The sequence below is a fragment of the Macaca mulatta genome, chromosome X, assembly GCF_049350105.2.
Source record: "Macaca mulatta isolate MMU2019108-1 chromosome X, T2T-MMU8v2.0, whole genome shotgun sequence".
Taxonomy (NCBI): domain Eukaryota; kingdom Metazoa; phylum Chordata; class Mammalia; order Primates; family Cercopithecidae; genus Macaca; species Macaca mulatta.
Genome location: NC_133426.1, coordinates 147,511,894 through 147,535,940, shown reverse-complemented (window position 1 = coordinate 147,535,940; position 24,047 = coordinate 147,511,894). Strand labels below are relative to the sequence as shown.

The window sequence follows — 24,047 nt, the reverse complement described above, 5'->3', positions numbered from 1 at the left end:
CAAAAGCCCACCCTACTCCTCCACCCTGAAGGGAGGCAATCTGAAACTGTGCATTTCTAAGGAATATAGCTTCCTGTGCTGCCTATCCTGAGCAGCAACTCTACCTAACCTCAAAGCCCAGCCAGCATCCCTGCCCAATGGCAGAACCCAAGTAGTAAAATTACCCAACTAAGATATATGTGTTGTGACCAGCCTCAACAGAAATCATCACTATACCCAGCCAGCAGCTCTGTCTGACAGTAGAGCCCAGCCAGTGGTCTCACCAGATAGCACAGCCCAACAAGCAGCCCCACTCACAATCAGAACAGCGGCAGCAGCTTAGCCAACTATAGAACTTACAAGAAACTCTGCCTGTCCAAGGTTGTCACCATCTGGTCATAACAGAAGCACAGGCTAGACTAAATAATGAAGGACTATCCCTTCAAAGAACACCTATAAAGTCCAGAAACATTGTCCCCTCAAATGTGCAGACAACAAGGTAAGGACACAAAGAGTACTAAAAAAAATGGAGAAACATGACTCCTCCAAAAGAAAATCATAAAGTTTCAATAGAAAGCTTCAACAGCAGACTCTCTCAAGCAGTAGAAAGGACCACTGAACTAGAAGAGAGAACAGTTGAAAGTATCCAGTCAAAGGAACAAAAAGGCAAAAGAATAAAATATAATAAGGAAAGCCTACAGGAATTATGGAATATCATCAAGAGACCAAACATCACATAAGAAGAGCTGCAGAAGGAGAAGACAAAAAGCAGAAGGAAGGAAATAAAGATCAGAGCAGAATTAAATGAAACAAAGTCTAGAAAAACAATATGAAAGATCAACAAAAGAAAAAGTTATTTTTTGAAAAGATAAACAAAAATGATAAACTTTTATCTTGATTACCTAAAAAAAATGAGATGTCTTAAATAAAATCAGAAATGAAAGAGATGTTACAACTGATACCACAGAAATACAAAAGATTTTAACAGATTACTGTGAACAGCTATATGCCAACAAATTTGAGAACATAGAAGAAATAGATAAATTTATAGACATATACAACCTACCAAGGCTGAATTATAAAAAAATAGAAAATTTGAATAGGCCAATAACAAGTAAGGGGATTGCATCATAATAAAAGCTTTTCCATCAAAGTAAAGCTCAAGACCTGATGGCTTCACTGCTGAGTTACATCAAACATCTAAAAAAGAAATAATACCAATCCTTCTCAAACCTCTTCTAAAACTTTGAAGAAGAGGAAATATTTACAAACTCTTTTCGTCAAGGTCAGCATTACCCTGATACCAAAGCCAAACAAGGACATTATAAGAAAAAAAATTATAGGTCAATAACCTTGATGAATATAAATGCAAAAATTCTCAACAAAATACTATTACAGCAAACCGAATTCAACAACACACTAAAAGAGTCATCTGTCATTATCAAGTGGGATTTAACCCTGGCATGCAAAGTTGGTTCAACATTTGCAAATCAGTACATGTGATCCATCACATTAGCAGAATGAAGGACAAATTTGTATGATCATCTCTTTTGATGAAGAAAGAGCATTTGACTAAACTCAACATCTTTTCATCGTTACAAATGCTCACCAAATTTGGTGTAGAAGAAATGTACCTGAACACAGGAAGACCACATGGAAGCCCACAGCTAATGTTATGCTCGATGGTGGAAAATTGAAAGCCTTTCTTTTAAGATCTGAAACAAGACAAGAATTCTCACTCTGGCCACTTCTATTCATCATAGTATTGGAAGTCCTTTCCAGGGCAATTTGGCAAAAGAAAGAAATAAAAGGTATTTAAATAAGAAAGAAAGAAGTGAAATTGTCACTGCTTGCTGATGATATAATTTTATATATAGAAAACTTTACAGACTCCACCAAAAAAACTGTTAGAACTAATAAACAAATACAATAATCCTGCAGAATACAAAATGAACACACAGAAATGAGTGGCATTTCTGCATGTCTAACAATAAACTATCCAAAAAAGATCAAGAGACCAATTTCATATTCACGTGCTACCAAAAAAAACATATAGCAATAGATTGAACCCAGGTGGTGAAAGGCTTGTACACTGAAAACTACAACACACTGATGGAAGAAATTGAGTAAGATATGAATAAATGGAAAGATATCCCATGTTTATTGAATGGAAGAAGAAATATTGTTAAAATGTTTATACTACCCCATCTACAGATGCAGTATAATCCGTGTGAAAATTGCAATGTGATAAACAGAATTGAAAAAATTATATGATCTTCTAAATAGATACAGAGACATTATTTGATAAAATCCAGTATCTCTCATGATTAAAAACCATCAACAAAATTGGCATAGAAGAGACATACTTTTCCCGGCACGGTGGCTCACGTCTGTAATCCCAGAACTTTGGGAGGCTGAGGCGGGTGGATCACCTGAAGTCTGTGGTCAGGAGTTCGAAAACAGCCTGGTCAACATGGTGAAACCCTGTCTCTACTAAAAATCCGAAAAAAAAAAAAAAAAAAAAAAATGCTGGGTGTGGTGGCGCACACCTGTGGTCAAGCTACTCAGGAGGCTGAGGCACCAGAATCACTTGAACCTGGGAGGTGGAGGTCGCAGTGAGCCAAGATCACACCACTGCACTCCAGCCTGGGTGACAGAGTGAGACTCCGTCTCAAAAAAAAAAAAAAAAAAATACTTCAAAGTAATAAAAATCATCTATGACAAACCCACAGCCAACATCACACTGAATGGGGAAATGTTGAAAGCATTCCCCTGAGAACTGGAGCAACACAAGAATGCCCACATTCACCACTTCAACATAGTACTAGAAGTCTTAGCCAGAGCAATCAGAAAAGAGATAAAAATAAAGGAAATCTAAATTGGAAAAGCGGAAGTCAAACTGTCACTGTTTGCCAATGATATGGATGTATATCTAGAAAATCCTGAGTTGAGTGTCCTGAGAGGTCAGATTGTTGTCAGACGTGGCCCATTGACATGGACATGAACATGAACAGAGTAAAATGGGACTTCCAGATTATAAACAATGGAAAATAGAAGGGACACCATTAGAAACTGTCCAGAAGAAGCTGGCTGCATAAGGGCTAAGGTATCCATGGGGCTGCAGTGAAGTTGTAAATACACAGGTGGCTTTGCAAACAGTATTTCCTTTGTTGGTGCCTTATTAAAGGCTTTCAAATGAGGATTTGCTGCATTTGTGGTAGCTGTAGGGGCTGAATATTACCTGGAGTCCCAGAATAAAAATAAGAAGCATCACTGAAGATAATATCTGGAAGTATCTTACTTGGTTTTTAACTCTCCAAAATAAGAGTTATTTACTGCAGCCTACTTATCTGAGTTTGTCCCTTAAAACATGTTGGTAAGATTTCATAAAGTAAAAAAAAGTTAAAAAAAAAAGAAAAAAAAGTCCTAAAGATTCATCCAAAAAACTCCTTATCTGATAAACAAATACAGTAAAGTCTCAGAATACAAAATCAATGTACACAGATTAGTAGCACTGTTATACACCAACAACCACATTGAGAATCAAATCAAGAACTGAATCCCTTTTACAACAGCTGCAAAATAAATAAATAAAATATTTAGAAATATAGTTAACTAAGGAAGTGAAAATCTTACAAGGAAAACTAAAAAAACACTGCTGAAAGAAATCATAGACGACACAAAATGGAAACACATCCCATGCTCATGGATGGTTAGAATCAATGTTGTGAAAATGACCATACTGCCCAAAGCAATCTACAGATTCAATGTAATTCCCATCAAACTACCATCAACATTCTTTACAGAACTAGAAAAAAATTCTAAAATTCATAGGGAACCAATAAGGAGCCTGCATAGCCAAAGCAAGACTAAGCAAAAAGAACAAACCTGGAGGCATCACATTACCTGACTTAAACTATACTACAAGTCTATAGTTACCAAAGCAGCATGGTACTGGTATAAAAACAGGCACATAGATCAGTGAAACAGAATAGGGAACCCAAATATAAAGCCATATCTAATACTCACAGCCAACTGATCTTCAACAAAGCAAACAAAAACATAAAGGGGGGAAAGGACACTGTATTCAATAAATGGTGCTGGGAAAACTGGCAAGCCACATGTAGAAGACTGAAACTGGATCCTCATCTCTCACCTTATACAAAATTAACTCAAGATGGATTAATGATTTAAATCTAAGACCTGAATCCATAAAAATGTGAGAAGATAACATCAGAAAAACCCTTCTAGGCATTAGCTTAGGCAAAGACTTCATGACCAAGAACCCAAAAGCAAATGCAACAAAAATAAAAATAAATAAATGGGACCTAATTAAACTAAAAAGCTTGTGCATAGCAAAGTAATATTAATAAATCAGCAGAGTAAATAGACAATCCACAGAGTGGGAGAAGATCTTCACAATCTTTACATCCAACAAAGGACCAATATTCAGAATATACAAGGAACTCAAACAAATTAGCAAGAAATGAACCAATAATCCCATGAAAAATTGGGCAAAAGATGTGAATAGAACATTCTCGATAGAAGATACACAAACAGCCAACAAACATATGAAAAAATGCTCAACAACACTAATTATCAGGGAAATGCAAATTAAAACCACAGTTAGATAGTACCTTACTCCTGCAAGAATGGCCATACTTAAAAAGTCAAAAAATAATAGATATTGTAATGGATGTAGTGAAAAGGGAACACTTTTACACTGCTGGTGAGAATGTAAACTAATGCAACCACTATGGAAAGTAATATGGAGATTTCTTAAAGAACCAAAAGTAGAAATACCATTTGATCCAGCAATGCCAGCACTAGCTATCTACCCAAAGGTAAAGAAGTCATCATATGGAAAAGACACATGCACATTCATGTTTATAGCAGCCCAATTCCCAAATGCAAAAATATGGAACCAACCTAAATGACCATCAACCAATGAATGGATAAAGAAAATGTGGTACATATACACAATAAAATACTACTCAGCCATAAAAGGAATGAAATAGTGGCCTTTGCACCAACTTGGATGGAGCTGAAGGCCATTATTCTAAGTGAAATAACTCAGGAATAGACAACCAAATATCATATGTTCTCACTTATAAGTGAGAGCTAAGCTATGAGAATGCAAAGGCATAAGAACAATAAATATAATGGACTTTGGGGACTTAGGGGAAGGGTGGGAGGGGATAAGGAATAAAAGACTACATATTGGATATTGTGTATACTGCTCAGGTGATGAGTGCACCAAAATGTCAGAAACCACCACTAAAGAAATTATCCATGTAACCCAAAACCACTCATACCACTAAAACTATTGAAATAAAGACAAAAATACAATGTGATTTTTCATAGAAAAACAATCCTAAAATTTATATGGAACACAAAAATCAAATATCCAAAGCATCCATAAGCAAAAGAAAAAAGCTGAAGATATCACGTTACCTGATTTCAAACTTACTAAAAAGCTATAGTAATAAAAACAACATGGTACTGGCAAAAGGAAAAAAAAAAATAGGCACATCAACCAATGTAACAGAAATGAAGTCATGCGTGTACATTCAGCTGATTTTCAATCAGGGTGCCAAGAATACACAATGCAAAAAGAACAGTCTGTTCCATAAGTGGCATTGGGAAAATGAGATATTCATATGCAGAAGAATGAAATTAGATTTTCATCCAACACCATATACAAAAATCAACTCAAAATGGATTTAGGATTTAAACACAACACCAGAAACTATAAAACTACTTGAAAAATATATAGGGGGAATAATACATGATATTTGTCTAGGCAAAGGTTTTTTTTATTTGACCCCAAAAGTAAAGGCAAGAAAAGCAAAAATAGACAATTGGGATGACATCAAACCTAAAAGAAGCAAATAACAGTGTGCAGGTAGGAAGGAAATATTTGCAAGCCATATACCAGATAAAGGGTTAATAATCAAAATATACAAGGAATTCAAACAGCTCAATAGCAAGGAAATACCCAATTTAAAAATGGGCGAGGGACCTGAATAGACATTTCTCAAAAGGAGACATACAAATGGCCAACAGATATATGAGCAAAATGCTTAATATTGCTAATCATTTAAAAATCACATTAAAATCACAATGAGCTTTCACCTCATGTCTACCGCAATGGATATTATCAAAAAGTTGAAAGACAAAAGGTATTGGTGAGAATAGGGAGGAAAGAAACCCTTGTACACTTTTGATGGGGATATAAATTTTGAAAGCTTTTATGGAAAAATTCCTGGAGATTCCTCAAAAAAGTAAAAATAGAAGTACCGTATAATCCAGCAATCTCACTTTTAGTATTTGCCCAAAAGGTTTGAACACATTTTGTTGAGGTGATATCTACACAACCATGTTCATTTCAGCACTATTCACAGTGGTCAAATTATGGAATCAACCTAAGTGTCCGTCAACAGGCTAATGGATAGAGAGTATGTGGAATATATAGACAATTGAATATTATTTAGCCTTTAAAATAAGAAAATCTGTCATTTGTGACAACATGAATAAACCTGAAGAACATTAAGCTAAGAGAAATAAGCCAGGCACAAAAAGACAAATACTACCTGTTCTTGCTTATTTGTAAAATCCAAAATAATTGAACTTATAGAAGCAGAGAGTAGAATGGTTGTTATAGAGGCTGGAGGGTGAGAGGAAAGGGAAGATAATGGTCAAAGGGTACAAAATCTCAGACAGGAGAAATATGTTTTTGAGATCTATTGCACAGGATGCTAAATATAGTTAATAATAGAGTATTGTACATTTTTAAATTGACAAAAGAGTAAATTTCAAATGTTCTCAATACATAAATATGTTAACTATTTGAGGTGATGGATATGTTAACTAGTTGATTTAATTATTCCACTTTCTACTCATAAAGCAAAACATCACTTTGTACCCCATAAATATATGCAATTATAAATTGTCATTTACAATAAGAAATTTAAAAGAAGACCATGCTAGACAGGATTTTTAATGTTAGTCCCATTTTAGAAATGACAAAAGGAGGTAACACACAGTAGCTAGATGGCAGATAAGAAGCCTAAAGCACATCTACATGTTTTCAGGGTTTTCAAAGGTTATCTCCTCTAAGAAGCAGTTCCCAATTCCCACAGCCTCCCAATATAATACCAAACAGCACATTTGTGCACACCTCTCTTAGCTTACTTCTGGTTTATTCTTAGGGTTTCTATTTAGATTCAGAGTGTATATGTGCAGGTTTCTTTCCTGGGCATATTAGGTGATGGTGAGGTTTGCGATGCAGAATTTTCTCTCACCCAAGTACTGAGCATAGTAACCAACAGTTTTTCAACCCTTGCCCCCTGTCCTCCCTCCCACCTCTACTAGTCCCCAGTGTTTATGGTTCCCATCATTATGTCCATGAGTACCCAATGTTTAGCTCCCACTTACAAGTGAGAGCATGAAGTATTCGGTTTTCTGTTTTTGTGTTAATTCACTTGTGATAATGTCCTCCAGCTGCATCCTTGTTGCTGCAAAGGACGATTTTATTATTTTTTATGGCTGCATAGTAATCCATGGTGTATTTGTGCCACATTTTCTTTATGCAATCCACCATTTTTGGGCACCTAAGTTGACTTAATGGCTTTGCAATGGTGAATAGTGCTGCAATGAACGTGTGAGTGCATGTGTCTTTTTGGTAGAATGATCTATTTTCTTTTGGATATATACTCAGTAATAAGATTCCTGGGTCAAATGGTAGTTCTAAGTTCTTTGGGAAATCTCCAAACTATTTTCTACACTGGCTGAATTAATTTATGTTCCCACAAACATTGTATAAGCATTCCCTTTCTCCACAGCCTCCACAGCACCTATTATTGTTTGACTTTTAAATAATAGCCATTCTGACTAGCGTAAGGTGGTATCTTATTGACGTTTTGATTTGCATTTCTCTGGTGATTAGTGGTGTGGAACATTTTTTCATACATTTATTAGGTGCTTGTATGTCTTTTTCGAGGAGTGTCGGTTCATGTCCTTTGCTTGTTTTTTAATGGGGCTCTTTGTTTCTTGTTTGTTGAGTTGTTCCTTATAGATTTTGGGTATTAGGCCTTTGTTAGATACATAGTTTGTGAATATTTTCTCCCATTCTATAGGGTGTCAACTTACTCTGTTGCTAGTTTCTTTTGCTGTGCAGAAGCCCTTTACTTTAATTAGTTTCTACTTGTCAATTTATTATTTTGTTGCAATTGCTTTTGAGGACTTAGTCATAAATTTTTTCCCAAAGCTAATGTCCAGAATGGTGTTTCCTAGATTTTCTTCTAGGGTTCTTATAGTTTGAGGTCATACATTTAAAACGTTAATCCACCTTGAGTTAATTTTTTCATATGGTGACTGGTAGGGGTTCAGTTTTATTCTTCTGAATATGGCTAGCCAAATATCCCAGCACCATTTATTAAAAAAACTGTCCTTCCCCTATCCTTATTTTTGTTGACTTTGTCGAAGATAAAATGTCTAGCGGCAGCTTGATTTCTGGGTTCTCTCTTCTGTTCCGTTGGTCTATTTTTGTCTGTTCTTCTCTGTTTTTATACCAGTAGTATGTTGTTTTGATTATAGTAGTCTTATAATATAGTTTGAAGTCGGGTGATGAGTTGCCTCAGGCTTTGTCCTATTTGCTTAGGATTGCTTTAGCTATTTAGGCTGTTTTTCTGTCCTATATAAATTTTGAAACAGTTTTTCTAGTTCTGCAAATAATGACGTTGGTAGTTTGATAAGAATAGCATTGCATTGGTAGCTTTCTTTGGGCAGCATGGCCATTTTAACTATATTGATTCTTCTAATTCATGAGCATGGAATTTTTTTTATTTGCTTGTGTAATCTATGATTTCTTTCAGCAGTGTTTGTAGTTCTTGTAGAGATCATTCTCCTCCTTGGTTAGATGTATTCCTAGATATTTTTTATGGCTATTGTAAATGGGATTGCATTTTTGATGTGGTCCTTAGCTTAAACATTATGGATGTATAGAAATGCTACTGACTTTTATACATTGATTTCATATCCTGAAACTTTACTGAAGTGGTTTATCAGTTCCAGGAGCCTTTTGCTGGAGTATTTAGGGTTTCCTAGGTATGGAATCTATATATTTCTATAGTATTTATTCACTCTCCATTGCCCCAAACTTCAGAATCAATTTCTCTTTTGTCCACTTCTTACCTTGTCAATCATTCCATGGAATCATTCATTAGTGGTAGGCATTGAGAATGCAAAAATAAATAAGATATGGAACATGCCCTATGTTATCTTCCTATCAGCTCCCTCCAGCCCTACTGACTTTTTGCTATATCTGCAACAGACAAAATGCCCAAGTTCTTTAAAGTATTTAAATTTTCTAATCCCTCTGTTTTGAATGCTGTTTCACCTCACACCCATATCTACATTGCTTACTTTTTCATGTTTGTATTGAGTAAGTATGTCTTCAGATGAAATGCTGCAATGTCACCTTACTACTGAGGCCTTCCTCTACCTTCCTATAGAAGCAGCACGCGCCCTTCCTCTTCTTTATATTACATATAAAATTATATCTACTTAGATATAGATACAAATATAGATATATCTACACACACATACTCCTTTGTATTAGTCTGTCTAAATTATAATGTGGTCATGAGGGCAGAAATTTTTGTGTCTTCTATTCACTGTCTTTCCATCCCCAAGAACAGTGTCTGAAAAGAGAACTCAATAAATATTTGTTGAACAAAGGAATAATTACATTTCCCTGTCTATCTGTTCAGCTAGACTGTGAATTTCTCAAAACAGAAAGAGCATGTCTGTCTTCACTATTATATGTACAGTGTTTTGCAGGGGACCTAAGACACACTTGGTGCTCAATTGAGATTGGTAGAGCAGAAATGGGCAGCCTTTCATATTCCTCTATATCGAGCTGCAGTGTAACCCTGAATTGTTTCTTCTGACAACCTCAAATTTACCCCTCTCCTTCAACTCCCCACTGAGCCTCATTATTCTTATGGTGTTCATTATCCTTACCTAGTAACTTTTCCAACACTAATCCAGAATGAATATAGCTTTATTCCCTGATGACTTAGTTTACTGAGGGTCTTTTGTATCTGCCAAGTATTCTGCACCTCATGAGATATTTGTTGATTAAGTTACAAGAGAGGAGCCATAACTTCATATATGTGAACATCAGCACACTACAGTGTCTTGAAATGCTATTTGGAGCAATACAATTTTAAACTAGAAAAACATAAAAAATACCTTATAAATATAAAGCTAGCTAAATGAATTCCCCAATCAAGATTTTGCAAGTAATTACAGAATTGGATACATTCTGTATTTGAGTTAATAGACTTCCTTTTTTAGGGCATAGCATTCTTAATATCCACATCATACTTTCTATGTGTTCTTTATGCTGCCTAACACAGTTTGAATGCTCAAAAAATAACAATCAAATTAAAGCCATGGCAACCCTAAAATTAGTAAGTCCAATAAAGTGGTGCTTGGCTCTTTCTCTTTCACAGGCAGGTGCCTGCCAAAAAACTTGCATAACAAATGCAGTCTAACCCGACTCATTGGTATTTGGTCCATTTTCTTACAAGAAAAACATTTACAATCTCTAAATAGTGGAAGGAAGGATACACAGAAAAACAATAACAAAATTATTGGAGTTTTGCTCAAAATGACAAAGTAATAAATCAGAATTACAATAAGCCACTGACCTTTAAATATTCTTGAAAACAGATTGCAGGAAACACCCTGACTTAGGAGAGGACAAGAAGGACCATCAAATGGCTCCTTTTCACTGGTGACTTTCTCTTCCCTCATTGGCCTGTCTGCCACAGCAGCTGCCAGTATAATGGAACAATAAGATTTGGATAAGGACAAGCGCCACTCTACCCATACCCATGAGTAGGTATTGTTGGCTAACAACAAAAGGGCATCTTAGTTATGCCTTTGTGTTCTTGTGATTTGCTATAAACCAATTTATAATTGCACACACTCTAACATACACAGAGAAACATACTAATGTTTCATAATCTATTTCAAAGGATGGATTTCACACTTCTCAGCTGAGACTTCTGTGGTCCTTGTGAAGTCCTGAGAAGAGAGTGCACTTTAATAAAAATATGTTCCACATCATTGTTTTAAATAATATTTTAATCCTCACAATGTCTCTCTGAGATAAATGGATAACGATATCCTCATTGAAAATGAGATTGTCACGTACACTGGGTTATACAATCATCCATTATTCAAGTAATGATTCAAAATCTAATAGATCTGACTTCAAAACCTATAATCTTTCCAGAATAGCATGGTAACTTCAAGTACTAGAAAACAGTATCTGAACTGAAGGTCCATTAAATGGTTGCAGTAATTGTCCTGATGTTCTATTTGAGTATGAGACACTTTATGTTTTCATACACATTATTCTATATAATTTCCCTGTCTGCTTAGTCACAAATGATGGGCCTAAGGAAATAAACGTGTTTACTGCCACTATCATCTCAGAATCACGAGAATCACTTTATGTGAATGGAGTGAGAAGTCCTGTTCGTGGACCTATATTTCCTGAATATTTTCCCACTCAGCCAGCTTCCCCAAACATCGGTTGCCTATTCTTTGAACAATTCACTAAATATTAGTAATAACAATATCACTGTGCATTATTACTGCTATATTAAGGATAAAGCAACCAGACACTTGGTAGAGTTAGGTAACTTATTCATGGTCACACAAGAGGCAGAGCCAAATATTAAATTTTAGTCTTCCAAGATCTGTGCTTTGCCATGACATCTTTGTTTTGCTATTGATCTTCATGTAGGTGTATACATGTGTGCATTGGCACACCTGTTTCTTCTCCTTAATTAGACTGTAAGCTATTAAAAGGTAGGGATGGTTTTTTGTATTTATTTATATGTTATATTATACCTTGTTAAATTGTACCTTGTACATGATAATCAAGAAATGGGAATATATCTTTATTGGTAGTACAAAAATGATTTAATAGAAATGCCAAATAAAAACTGATTTCTACTAATAGGTGGAAAAATGACAGAAGCTACTCAAATAATACAAATAGTTTCAACATACTCTGGTATTTAAGATAGTAATCAATACAAAACGCCACCAAAAAGATTTATTTTTGAGAAACTGGTATGATAACATCAATAATAAACTTATATAGAACTCTAAATTAACCATTTAATCTTAAGCTGTAGCTCAATATAACTAAAGCATGTTATATGTGAAAGAAATATGTAGCCAAATAAACTGATGGCAGGGCCTTGGTTTGTGCAATACCTACATAAGATATCAAAAGAATATGTGCAAAATGACCTATTTTATTTTTCTATCCTATGCAATTGCTCCTTATTACTTCAAGGCAGAAGAACTTTTCATGATCTATCAGTAATTCATTCTAATACATTTATATCATCATTTATTTTTCAAAATTTTATGCAAATCTATGTGTAATACTATAAAATTAATCCTAAGTAGGAAATAAGGAAATTGTTTAAGTAAATGCCTGGGGAGGCAGGCTGAATGAGAAAATATTGAGATAATATAAGTCCATGAAGAGGCCACATTGAGTGATTCTCTATATTCTGTGATGATAGAGGCAGAAAACACATTTCCTTAGGTACATCATTCATTCATGAACAGAATGAAATAAAATACTAATAATTTAATTCTATCAGAAAATTTTTGCCCTTTAGGCAGGCTTAACATTACCATTTTTTTCTTAATCCTAACTAAAACATAAACCCAACTTTTATTGAGTATGGAGCACAATATCGATTGCAATTCCTAAGACAACTGCCATCATATGTTAATTTTCACTTTTATTTTAGGTACAGGGATGTATGTGCAAGTGTGTTATGCAGGTAAATGGCATGTTGCAGGGATTCGGTGTGTAGATTATTTCATCATCCAGGTAATCAGCATAGTACCCCACAGGGAGTTTTTTATATCCTTACCCTCTTCCCACCTTCCACTCCAAAGTAGGTCTCAGTATCTGTTGTTGCCTTCTTTGTGTCCATATGTACTCAATGTTTAGCTCCCACTTATTAGTGAAAACATGCAGTATTTGATCTTCTTCTCCTGTGTTTATTTGCTTAATATAAGGCCTCCAGCTCCATCCATGTTGCTGCAAAGGACATAATATCATTATTTTCTTTGGCTGCATAATACTCCATAGTGTATATGTACCACATTTTTTTATCCAGTCCACTGTTGATGGGCACATAGGTTGATTCCATGTGCTTGCTATTATGAATGGTTCTGCAAAGAACATTTATGTGCACATGCCTTTATAATAAAATGATTTATATTCCTTTGGGTATATACCCAGTAATGAGATTTCTGGGTCAAATGGTATTTCCGTCTTGAGATCTTTGAGGAATAGCCACACCGCTTTCCACAATGGGTGGACTAATTTACATTTCCACGAACAGTGTATAAGTGTTCCCTTTTCTTCTGAACCTCACCAGCACATGTTATTTATTGGCTTTTTAATAATACCCATTATGGCTGATGTGAGATGATCTCATTGTGGTTTTGATTTGCATTTCTTGTAATGATCAGTGATGTTGAGTTTTATTTCATATGCCTGTTGGCTGCATGAATGTTATCTTTTGAAAAGTATCTGTTCATGTCCTTTGCCCACTTTTTAATGGGGTTGCTTGTGTTTTTGCTTGTAAATTGGCTTAAGTTCCTTATACATTCTGGATATTAGACTTTTGTCAGACACATAGTTTGCAAATGTTTTTCCCATACTGTAGTTGTCAGTGTACTCTGCTGATAGTTTTTAATTCTGTGCAGAAGATCTTTTAGTTTAATTAGGTTCCATTTGTCCATTTTTGGTTTTGTTTCAATTGCCTTTGGCATCTTCATTGTAAAATATTTGCCATGTCCAGAATGTTATTTCCAGGGTATTTTAGTTTTAGGTTTTGCATATAAGTCTTTAATCCATCTTGAGTTGATTTGTATATATGGTGTAAGGAATAGGTTTAGTTTCAATCTTCTGCATATGACTAGCTGGTTATCCCAGCATCATTTATTGAATGGGGTGTCCTTTCCGCACTGCTTGTTTTTGGTGACTTTATAGAAGATCAGCTGTGTGTAGGTTAGGTGTGCAGAATTATTTCTGGGTTCTCTATTGTCTGTTCTTGAGCACCTGGCTTTGTTCTTTGGCTTCTCAAGGTTATGAACCTTCCACATCAAAGGGACCAAAGTTTTTGCAGACTGCTGGTCACAACACTCAGATGGGTGGCACCTGCTAAAGCACTTTTTCAGGCTGTGGTGGTGGTATCTATGCCCATTCACATGTGCCAGCAGCAGTGGCAGCACAGTGAGGTGCACATTTATTGAATGAGTTGGGCTGCTGGTGGGCACAGGGGTACCAGTCTCCTTGCAGATGTTTGCAGTCGTGGTGGTGGTGGCGGCGTAGTACAGGTTGTCCTATTACAGACACCAGCTTTCAGTTATTGAAGGAAATCAGCATGGGAGATGAGAATATTAATTTATTATTGTCAGTCATTAGATTTGTCAGACACAATGTTAGTATCAATGTTCTGCACACTTGATCCCATGATTATTAAAAAGCCACTGAAATCCCAGCATTTTCTCTCTCTTTCCATCCACATGCCTGTGCTCTATGCCTCTGTCACTCAAAATTAAAGCATTACTAAGTTACATAAATATGACGGTCTCTTTAACCTCTAGTCCTTTGTAGACACTGTTTCTGTGAAAAAATTCTTTCTGCCCCAATTTGTTCAAATGAACAAACAAATTGGCTTATTTTTGGTACTTAGTTCTATAAATTTTAACACATGTATAGATACATGTAAACATTACCACCATCAGGATAGAAAACAGCTCCATCACTCCCAATACTTCTTAGCACTATCACTTTAGAGTCACACCTTCCCCACCACTCTAACCCCTAGAAAAACCACTGATATAGTCTCTGTCACATAGTCTTGCCTTTCCAAGAACATTACATAAATGGAATCAGACAATATCATATATTTTGAGACTGGCTTCTTCCACTTGGCATAATAGTTTGATATTAATGCCAACTAGCAAACTCTTGTGGAATCAGTAGTTTAATTTCTTTTATTACTGAGTAGTATTTAATTGTATGAATATACCACAGTTTATTTATTGTTATCCATTGAAGGGCATTTGGATTGTTTCCACTTTGGTATATTGTGAATAAAACTGCTATGAACTTTCATATTCAAGAGTTTGTGTGAACATAAATGTGGCAGGCTGAATAACAATCCCCAAAGGTATCTATGTTTTAATCCCCAGAACTACTAAATATGTTACCTTATATGGCAAAACATACTTTGCAGATGTGATTAAGTTCAGGACCTTGAGATTGGAAGATTATCCTGAACTATCCTGGTAGGCCCTAAGTCTAATCATAAGCATCCTTATAAGTGGGAAGCAGAGTAAAAATTGCCCCAGAAAGAAGAGGAGTAGGTAGTATGACCATGGAGGCGGATAGTGGAGTGATGTTGCTAAAAACCAAGTAATGCCAGCAACCACCAAAAGCTGGAAGAACCGAAGAACACATTCTCCAATGGAGCTTCTGGTGAAAGTACAGCTCTACCAACACTTTGATTTCAACCCAATGAAATTGATTTTACATTCCTATTATCGTCTGCAGAACTGTGAGAGAATATATTCCTGTTGTTTGAAGCCACTGAGTTTGTGATAATTTGTTATAGCAGCCAAAAGAAACGAATTTAGTACAACTTCATTATTCCAGGTTAAATTGCACTCCTGGGAGTACAATTGCCAGGATGTACAGTAAGTATGTGTTCAACTTTAAAAGAAACTGCAAAACTGCTTTCCAAATAACTGTAAAATATTGCGTCTCCATCAGCAATGTATGAGAGATCCAGTTCCTCAGCTTACTTTTAAGCACCTGACATTATAGGCATTTTTTATTTTATCCATTTTAATCAGCATGTACTGCTATTTAATTCTGGCTTTAATTGGCATTTCAATAATGGCAAACAATTTTAAACACTTTTTTTCATGTGTTTATTTGTCATTCACATATCCTGTTTGGTGAAGTGTAAGTTCTACCCTTTTGCCCATTTTCTATTTAGATTGCCTATTTTTTTTTAATTTATTTATTATTATTATACTTTAAGTTGTAGGGTACATGTGCATAACGTGCAGGTTTGTTACATATGTATACTTGTGCCATGTTGGTGTGCTGCACCCATCAACTTGTCATTTACATCAGGTATAACTCCCAATGCAATCCCTCCCCCCTCCCCCCTCCCCATGACAGGCGCCTGTGTGTGATGTTCCCCTTCCTGAGTCCAAGTGATCTCATTGTTCAGTTCCCACCTATGAGTGACAACATGCGGTGTTTGGTTTTCTGTTCTTGTGATAGATTGCTAAGAATGATGGTTTCCAGCTGCATCCATGTCCCTACAAAGGACACAAACTCATCCTTTTTGATGGCTGCATAGTATTCCATGGTGTATATGTGCCACATTTTCTTAATCCAATCTGTCACTGATGGACATTTGGGTTGATTCCAAGTCTTTGCTATTGTGAATAGTGCTGCAATAAACATACGAGTGCATGTGTCTTTATAGCAGCATAATTTATAATCCTTTGGGTATATACCCAGTAATGGGATGGCTGGGTCATATGGTACATCTAGTTCTAGATCCTTGAGGAATCGCCATACTGTTTTCCATAATGGTTGAACTAGTTTACAATCCCACCAACAGTGTAAAAGTGTTCCTATTTCTCCACATCCTCTCCAGCACCTGTTGTTTCCTGACTTTTTAATGATCGCCATTCTAACTGGTGTGAGATGGTATCTCATTGTGGTTTTGATTTGCATTTCTCTGATGGCCAGTGATGATGAGCATTTTTTCATGTGTCTGTTGGCTGTATGAATGTCTTCTTTTGAGAAATGTCTGTTCATATCGTTTGCCCACTTTTTGATGGGGTTGTTTGTTTTTTTCTTGTAAATTTGTTTGAGTTCTTTGTAGGTTCTGGATATTAGCCCTTTGTCAGATGAGTAGATTGCAAAAATTTTCTCCCATTCTGTAGGTTGCCTGTTCACTCTGATGGTAGTTTCTTTTGCTGTGCAGAAGCTCTTTAGTTTAATGAGATCCCATTTGTCAATTTTGGCTTTTGCTGCCATTGCTTTGGGCTTCATCCCTGGGATGCAAGGCTGGTTCAACATTCGCAAATCAATAAACATAATCCAGCATATAAACAGAACCAAAGACAAGAACCACATGATTATCTCAACTGATGCAGAAAAGGCTTTTGACAAAATTCAACAGCCCTTCATGCTAAAAACGCTCAATAAATTCGGTATTGATGGAACGTACCTCAAAATAATAAGAGCTATTTATGACAAACCCACAGCCAATATCATACTGAATGGGCAAAAACTGGAAAAATTCCCTTTGAAAACTGGCACAAGACAGGGATGCCCTCTCTCACCACTCCTATTCAACATAGTGTTGGAAGTTCTGGCTAGGGCAATTAGGCAAGAGAAAGAAATCAAGGGTATTCAGTTAGGAAAAGAAGAAGTCAAACTGTCCCTGTTTGCAGATGACGTGATTGTATATTTAGAAAACCCCATTGTCTCAGCCCAAAATCTCCTTAAGCTGATAAGCAACTTCAGCAAAGTCTCAGGATACAAAATTAATGTGCAAAAATCACAAGCATTCTTATACACCAGTAACAGACATACAGAGAGCCAAATCAGGAATGAACTTCCATTCACAATTGCTTCAAAGAGAATAAAATACCTAGGAATCCAACTTACAAGGGATATAAAGGACCTCTTCAAGGAGAACTACAAACCACTGCTCAGTGAAATAAAAGAGGACACAAACAAATGGAAGAACATACCATGCTCATGGATAGGAAGAATCAATATCGTGAAAATGGCCATACTGCCCAAGGTAATTTATAGATTCAATGCCATCCCCATCAAGCTACCAATGAGTTTCTTCACAGAATTGGAAAAAACTGCTTTAAAGTTCATATGGAACCAAAAAAGAGCCCGCATCTCCAAGACAATCCTAAGTCAAAAGAACAAAGCTGGAGGCATCACGCTACCTGACTTCAAACTATACTACAAGGCTACAGTAACCAAAACAGCATGGTACTGGTACCAAAACAGAGATATAGACCAATGGAGCAGAACAGAGTCCTCAGAAATAATACCACACATCTACAGCCATCTGATCTTTGACAAACCTGAGAGAAACAAGAAATGGGGAAAGGATTCCCTATTTAATAAATGGTGCTGGGAAAATTGGCTAGCCATAAGTAGAAAGCTGAAACTGGATCCTTTCCTTACTCCTTATACGAAAATTAATTCAAGATGGATTAGAGACTTAAATGTTAGACCTAATACCATAAAAATCCTAGAGGAAAACGTAGGTAGTACCATTCAGGACATAGGCATGGGCAAAGACTTCATGTCTAAAACACTAGATTGCCTATTTTTTAACCACTGAGTTTTGAGAGTTCTTTATGTACTCTAGATACCAGTCCTTTTTGGGGTATATGGTATGCCTGTCTTTACATTCTCTTAACAGGGTTTTTCACAGATTGAAGCTTTTTTTATTTTGATGAGGGCCATATTAACACTTTTCTTTTATGGATCTTGTTTTCAATGTCATTTCTAAACTTTTCATGAAACTCTCAGAAACTAATAAAAATCTTACATTTTTCTTTTAAAGGTTTTATCATTTGTCATTTTACATTTAGATCCGTGATTCATTTATTTTAGGTTCATTTTTGAGTAAGATATGACATTTAAGTCGATGTTCATTGTATGTTTATGATTGTCCAATTGTTGCAATATATTTGTTAAAGAGTATCCTACCTCCTTCAAATTGCCTTTGCAAGTTTGTCAGCTCTCAGTCTGTAGTACTTTGTAGGCGTATTGATGAACTCTGTCTTCTATTCCATTGACCTACATGCCTATCCCTCCACCAATTCCACAGTCTTAATACTGATAACTGTAGCTATATAGAAAGTTTTAAAATTAGGTAGTGTGGTTCCTCCAACATTATTTTCCATATTTAAAATTGTTTTAGTTAATCTAGTTTATCTGCCTTTTCTTATACATTTTAAATTAAGCTTGTATTATACATACAATTAATCCTGTTGTGTTTTTGTAGAAATTGCATTAATCATACAGATAAATTTTGAAAAAGATTGACTGTTTTTTTTTTATGATGTTGAGTCTTCCAATCCAAAGTCACATGATTTATTTAAATTTTCCTCGATATGTCCCAGCTGCATTTGGTGGTTTTCAGCATAAAGATCCTGTTTATGTCTTATTAACAAAACCAGACAAAGATATTACAAGAAAGGTCAACTACAACATCTCCCATAAACATAGTTGCAGAAATCTTCAACGAAATACTACCAAATAAAACTCAACAATGTATAAAAAGAATTGTATTACAATTGAGATTTATTTCAGTTATGCAAGGCTGATTTAAGATTCAAACATCAATTAATGCAATCCATCACATCAACAGGCTGAACAAGAATATTATATGATCATACAGATGCAGAAAATGTACTTGACAAAATCCAACAAATATCCATGATAAAAAAAAAATCTCTCAGCAAACTAGGAATAGAGGGAAACTTCCTCAAACTTGATAAACAATATTTATAAACAACGTAGAACTAACACCATACTTCATAGTGAGAAACTGGTTGCTTTCCCCACATAACCAAGGTCAAGGCAAGATCACTAACATGGATGTTTCATCTCATTTATTTTAGGTTCATTTAGGTCTTCTATTCAACATCATACTGGAAGTCCTGGCTAATGCAAAAAGACAATAGAAAAAAATAAAAGATATATGGTGATTTGGGAAGAAAAACAGAAAGCCGCTTTTATTCTCAGATGACATGATTGTTTAAGAATAAAATCCAAAAGACCCACCACCAACAATAACAACAAAAACTCCTGGAACTAATAACTGGCTATAAGGAGGTTGCAGAATACAAAGTTACTATTCAAAAGTCAGTTACTATCTTAATACTATCAATGAACATTGGGAATTTGAAATTAAATAATGATGGTCTTTACATTAGCACAAAAAATAAAATTTTAACAAATATATGTACAAAATTCTAACAAATATATAAATCTAACAAAATATGCATAAGATCTATACATAAGAAAAATACAAATTCTTCCAACTGTTGAAGAAAAAAATCAAAGAAGTTCTAAATAAATGGAAAAATAGTCCACGTTGGCAGATAAAAAGACTCAAAATCATTAAGATGTCAGATGTACCAAACATGATGTACAGATTCAATGCAATCCTGGTCAAAATCCCCGCAATATTTTGTGGTTGTCAGCATACAAATTTTAAAGTTTATGTAGAATTCAAAAGACCTAGTATAGCCAACAAGATATTAAAAGAGAGTAAGAAACTGGGAGGACTGAATTACCAGACTCTAATACATTATGAAGCTACAGAAATTATGACAATGTGGTACTGGCAAAAAAATAGACAAACAGATCAATGGAACAGAGAGCCAAGAAATGAACCCTCACAAAAATAATCAACTGATCTTTGACAAAAAAGCAAACACGATTCAATGAAAAAAGGATAGTATTTTCAAGAAATGATACAGGAAGAAGTAGAAATTCACGTTCAAAAGGAAAATGAATGTTGACATAGACCTCACACCTCTCACAAAAATTAACTCAAAATAAATCATACCCAAATGTAGAATGCAAAAATATAAAACTGCTGGAAAATTACATAGGAGGAAGTCTAGATGACTTTGGGTTCAGATGTGACTTTTTAGATACAACTCCAAAAGTACAATTTGTGAAAGAAAAATTTGATAAATTAACTTTATTAAAATAAAAACATGCTGTTCTTCAAAAGACACTTAAAAAGAGTGAAAATACAAGCCAAACACTGGAAGAAAATCTTTGCAAAAGCACATATCTGATGAAGAACTGGTTTCCAAAACATACAAAAAACTCTTAAAGTTCAACAGTAAGAAAACAAGCAACCTCATTAAGAAATGGGCAAAAGACCTGAACAGAAACCTTACCAAAGAAGATATATAAATAGAAAATAAGCATATGGAAAGATGTTCCACATCAGATATTATTAAGGAATTAAAAATTAAAACAGCAGTGCATATTAAGTATGCCTAATAGAATGGCCAAAATCCAAAACATGGGTAGCACCAAATTCTGCTGAGGATGCAGTGCAATGTGAATTTTCATTCTTTTCTGGTGGGAAGGCAAAATGGTGCAGTCAATTTGAAAGGCAGTCTGGCAATTTCTTACAAAGCTAAATGTAGTCTTACCATACATTCCAGCAATTTTTCTTCTAGGTTTTTGCCCAAATTAGTTGAAAACAAGTAATGTTCACATGAAACCTTGCACACAGAGGTTTATAAGTGCTTTATTCATATTGCCAAACATGGAAGCAGCCAAGATATCCTTCTGTATATGATAAATATTATAAAATATAAACTGTGGTACATGTACACAATGAAAAATTATTCAGCAATAAAAAATCTCATGTACCCCATAAATATATACACCTATTATTACTCATAAAAATTAAATGTAAAAAATAAAGATAAATTTAGGGCAAAATAAAAAATAAATATACTGTATCAAAACATCACACTGTTTTCTGTTAATAAGTACAAATATTATATGTCAGTTACAAGCAAAAAACTTATAAAAAAGAAATTAGCTACATAGCTACAAAAAAATGTAAGAATCTTACATGCATAATACTAAATGAAAGAAGCCAATCCGTAAAGGCTACATATTATATAATTCCAACTCTATGACATTCTGGAAAAAATGTATAACTATAGAGATTTTGTTCTATAGAACTACAAATAAGAACTATAATTCTTATAGAACTATAGCATTAGTAGTTTCCAAAGGTTTATACTTGAGGGAGGAATGAATGAATATATGGGGCACAGGGGATTTTTAGGACAGGAAAATTATTTGGCATGATGCTATAATGGTGGATATGTAATATTATGTATTTGTCAAAACCTTTAGAATGGGCAACACAAAGAATGAACTGTAATGCTAATTGTGAATGTTAATTAATAATCTTTTTGTATTCTTTCATCAATTGAAACAAATGTACAATGATAATGAAAGAGGAAAATGGGGGCATAAGGGGGAAATATATCAATTGTTATACATTTTGCTTACTCATTTTTCTGTAAACGTAAAACTTCACTAGAAAAAGTCAATAACATTTTTAAAAGCTCTTATTTATATATTATTAGATTTATCAATAAATATGTAATGTTGTAGCTGAGTGATTATAAATTGAATTTTGTTTTAAATCGTAGTTTCCAATTATTTATCACCAGTATATAGAATTATGACTGATTTTTGTGTGTTGATCTTATATTGCAAAACCTTAATTCATTTACTTTTTCCGCAACGTTTATATATATATAAACATATATATATATATATATGTTTTTCTATATAGACAGTTTGTGAGTAGAGACATTTATTTGTTCCTTTCCAATCCATGTGCACATACACACAGGCACACTCTCACACACACATACACAATCAGTTCCAGTGGACCTTGAAGGAATGTTTCTATTTCATTAAGTAACAAAGATGAGAATGTTTGAAAGTTATCTCCATAATGAATTTTTGTTACTGTGAATTCCTTTCATAGAGTATATTTTTAAATGACAATTATTGGCTACATGTAGAAAACAAAGTCATCTTTGGTGTATGCCTGCAACAAACCAAATACTTAAAACACATCCATAAAAGCACTTTGGAACTATTAGATAAAAATAATTACTTTTTCACATATTCTATAGATTTTCAGTGAGAGACTACTGAAGCAATGAAAGCACAGCACCTGGTTAATGCATCTGAGGAAGAATTTTACTCAATAATTTTGAAATGCAATTAAAACATCATAATTGAGATTTGTTCTTTTAATAGACAAGTAAAAATTAAATAAATGTATGTTAGCCATGATGTTTTTGATGTATGTATACATTGTGGAATGGCAAAATCAATCTATTTAGCATATGTAGCTGATATATTTGTTAAAAAACATATTTGTACTTGTTTCCATCATTTACACCAAGGGAAGAATCAATAACTCATCACCTAAAAATTCTCAAGATACTAACTGCACTACAAATTCTGCATCTGATTTGAGTTCCTGATAGACTTCAACTGAGAGAATGATCATGAAGAAAAAAGAACCAAATAATCAGTATTTTTATGAGTAAACATACACTACCCAGTAACCTCTGATAGATTATTGACATGGTTTGGCTGTGTTCCCACCCAAACATCTTGAATTGTAGCTCCCATAATCCCCACATGTCATGGGAGGGACCTGGTCAGAGGTAATTGAATCATGGGGCAATTGTTCCATGCTGTTTTTGTGATAGTGAATAAGCTTCATGAGAGTTGATGGTTTTATAAAAGCCAGTTCCCCGCATACACACTCTTGCTTGCCACCATGTAAGACGTGCCTTTGCTCCTCCTTTGCCTTCTGCCATGATTGTGAGGCCTCCCAGCCATGTGGAACTGTGAGTCCACTAAATCTCTTCTTCTTTAATGGTGCCTGCACAACAAAGTAGCCATCCCACCCAAATATCTCAAAGGGATGCAAGCTGATGGTGTTAAAAGCTATTTTTCTTCAGTGGTTTGATTCAGTCTGAGTTCAGTTTTGGAATCTCTTTTTCCTGAGTTGCTACAGGTATACCCTTCCATTAGTCAAAGAAGTTTCATTTGTAAATCTGACACCATGTATTTATATGAGACTGAATGCTAAACTTGGTTGAATTACATCACTATAATTATCAGGTATAAAGATTCAGGCAATTGCAGCCTTAAATTCATTTACCTTGGCCTATTACTTATGCTCTTTTTCTTATATGCTCTTAACATCATCTTTTAAGAAAATGAAAGTGGCTATATTTATCACTCAGGATATGCTAGGTTATGCTGTAGGAATAGACAATCTTAACATCTCAGTGGC

General features: G+C 34.8%; 1 long non-coding RNA gene and 1 pseudogene across 1 annotated transcript in view; both read left to right on the top strand.

Moving 5' to 3' along the window:
- The window catches only part of LOC144338494 (uncharacterized), a 261,222-nt gene that overhangs the window by 154,714 nt on the left and 82,461 nt on the right, over positions 1–24,047 (top strand). The gene's annotated exons all lie outside the window — the stretch shown is intronic.
- On the top strand, positions 516–5,146 carry LOC114674824 (NADH dehydrogenase [ubiquinone] 1 beta subcomplex subunit 3 pseudogene; annotated as a pseudogene).